At 32.3% G+C, this 3,305-nt stretch overlaps 1 long non-coding RNA gene across 1 annotated transcript; it reads right to left on the bottom strand.

The window, feature by feature from the left end:
- Positions 1 to 374: 374 nt before the first annotated feature.
- On the bottom strand, positions 375 to 1,492 carry LOC134686100 (uncharacterized). Its single transcript, XR_010101542.1, has 2 exons — positions 1,419 to 1,492; positions 375 to 608 (listed from the first exon to the last, which is right to left on the bottom strand). It is a non-coding gene; the product is annotated as an uncharacterized LOC134686100 (long non-coding RNA).
- Between the last annotated feature and the right edge of the window lie 1,813 nt (positions 1,493 to 3,305).

Here is a 3,305-nt window from a genome sequence, read left to right as displayed (position 1 = left end):
ATCTTTTTTTATTGTGTTCCAAACTGCCAAAGTTTAAGGTAGCAATTCTGTATTTTTGTATTACCCATGTTGTTACTGTCCTTGTTTTTTCATGAACTTTGCCTCTTTAATTTTTTTTATTGTGTGACGCCAAGATATTTCTTTGACAATGTTTGATGGATCGACCAGATAAACTCTGTGTCATTTGATGTTTTGTAAAGAGTTGTCTCATTAGCAATCATACCACATCTTTTTTTTTCATATTAATTTCATTTATTTCTTTAACAGAACAAATGGCGTATGGCTTATGGTTAGGCGATCATACAAATAGTTTTTTCGGAGATGTAATTTTAGCTGTATTGTTTCCAGATCCAGAATGAAAATTAAATAATTCAGAAGATGAAACTTTATTTATTTTAAATTTGATATCATTGGTCGTCACCACGAGTAGTGTCCTCCTCAATTTAAACTTCAACAGTGTCATTATTATTTATATATGTTATTCGTTTTTCCCTTCTCTGTTTCTTGCTACCTTCTCTGTCAAGGCTTAAGCGCCGCCAATCTTTAGCTGCATCATCCATCTCCTTATCCGAAGACTCTTTGCAGCTATGTTTTTTTTCTAACCGAATCTGTAATAAAGTTAGAAGTAAACTTGAATTGCGTATTTGTCTAATGCATGCGTGCGTAGTCTCCCTTCTAGATATGTAATATAAATTAATGTATATTCTAAATAGTTTAAATACTATTTAATACAAATAAATCTTAAATAACCATTTTTTTATATTGGTTATTTTTCTAATGGTCAGAAATTTATTAGTATTAGACGGATTTGTGGGTATAACAAACCCTTATTTACTATTATTTCAGAATTCGGTATCATACTTTGTATATTCGTAATATACATGATATATAAAGAATAATTCAGATGTGTATTAATGAACAGTTATATATTTGATATATAAAAACACTGTTATACATTTAAGTGTGTATATGATCAGGTTTCACAAATATATCGTATCTGTTTGCATGCGATTTAGAAATACAATAAAACTAACAAATTCATTTATATTTTAATGAAGTAGCAATCATTATACCACATTTTTGAAACATTACGGAATAAGGTACATCTTAAGACAATTTTATTCCATTAACTTCAGTAATGATCATACATGTTGTGGTTAAAGATTGATATAATTTACCATTTGTTTGAAGATACTTATGTTCAGTGGCAAATATCTCATGATAATTAATAGGATTGAAATGATTTAAAATCTAGAAAATATTTCGCCCGAAACGTATAAACTTCAAGATCAGCATTATAAAATGATAGAAATTAATATATGTTTTGATTTTTAACAACATCCCTCAGATTAAAAAATCATATTGTATTTATCATTCTAAATCGTATATTTATCAGATTTTTTAAAGTTATAACTTACATGTTACTATCTTTCTCTTTGAATCCCAGATGACATGATTTTCTCTTTTTGTTTTCTTCGTATCACTGCTTTTTTACAAATACACAACAGGAAATAATCACAAAAGTGACCATCCCATTACATTCAGATTTCCTATAAACTTAATTACCATACCAACTATCTTTGAAATTTGTCGAACACATGGTCAACCTTATCAGAATGGGCTTGATTAACAGACTGGCTGTATCAAATATCACTCTGCATATAATTTCTATTATTATGTTTCACAAAGTTTAATGAATAAAGTTATAATAAATAATGATTGGAATAAATTTTATTTTTTAACCAGGCAATCTATGTTTACGATATACATTTTTTTTTATTACAGTAATGATATTCCAGTATCAATTTTGCCTGACTTATATATAGAGTATGATATATGATCATGCAACGTTGGGCCAGCATTGGCCCAACATAGAGTTGTAAATGTAATTTCAGTTGATAAACACTTTCAGTATAACATTAACTTTTCATAAAGCCTGCTGCAATCGAAATTATCTGCCTCCCAAGAGAAATAAAGCGTAAAATATTATATAATCAATTCCATTAAAAAAAATTCATATCGGCCCTATGTTGCTACTAACATAATGCCAACATATGCCCGATTATTTATAACCAACATGAGATAATAATATGAATTTACAACAACAGACCAACGTTGGGCCAATGTTGTGCAGCCGACACCAACGTGCGACCAATGTACCGAAAATTTGCCAACGTTGGGCCAATGTTGTGCAGCCAACATAAAATTGCGACCAACGGACCGACAATTTGCCAACGTTGAGCCAATGTTGTGCAACCAACATAAACTTGCGACCAACGGACCGACAATTTGCCAACGTTGGGCCAATGTTGTAAAGCCAACACCAACGGTCGACCAACGGGCCGACCATTTGCCAACGTTGGCCCACTGTTAGTCTGCTGACTGGGATGTCTTTAGTAGCTTAAAACTAATTTTTTTGTGAACAATTGAGTGCTGACAGGGGCGTAGCTAGAAAGAAATGACGTGAAAGCAACTAGTTTTGAGACCCTATTATCGCGGCAGAACTTTTTTTTCGGTTTTGGGGTCATAGGACGGTTAAAAGAGGCGCTATATGTAAATTAAAATTCATGAATGAAAAACTATTAATTATATAAATCTTCTGAATAGAGTTATACATAAACAACACATATTTGCGATACAGAATCTATTCAAAACTGTCCAATATCTGCTCTACGGGTCTGGGCAGAAACAAACTTTTCTATTACTTTGTCAATATTCACACTGAAGTCCCGATGAATATGCAGTATTTCTATGTAACTGTCGTTGTTCATTGTTGATCGTACATTTGTCGCACATCGAGCGACCTCCCTATCGAACTAGCCAAAAATACATACCAAGTCAGTTTCATATGTCTCAGACAATATTGAGATGTGTTCGTTTGTGATTTTTCCTACAACACGATGAAGCAGATACAGCGCAAAGAAGCGACTTTCTGATAATACTTGGCGCGACTCCACTCTCCAGTTCCCTTATCATATGGTCTATGAACGCAAAAAAAAATAATGAGACTTTCCAATACTGCTTTGACGTAGTTGCAGGGTAATTTGTTCTGGTAGTCTGTGGCCCACATCGCCTCGGCATATTTTTAACGATATCGAAGGGATCTGATAATTGTAATGCCAATTGGTACATCTCATTGCAAACTGATGAACTGTACACTGTAAAATGTGCCTCAAAACTACATGTTTTAGACTGAGTACTAGTATTACAAATTCAAATCTTGTAAAAGATACAAGTTACTTCCGATTTTGTCATAACATCCAAAATAAAGATTATTTTGAAACGTTATTTAATGTTATTTCATC

The sequence above is a fragment of the Mytilus trossulus genome, chromosome 10, assembly GCF_036588685.1.
Source record: "Mytilus trossulus isolate FHL-02 chromosome 10, PNRI_Mtr1.1.1.hap1, whole genome shotgun sequence".
Taxonomy (NCBI): Eukaryota; Metazoa; Mollusca; class Bivalvia; order Mytilida; family Mytilidae; genus Mytilus; species Mytilus trossulus.
Note: the sequence above shows the minus strand (reverse complement) of the source record. Positions and strands in the feature narration are given on the sequence as shown.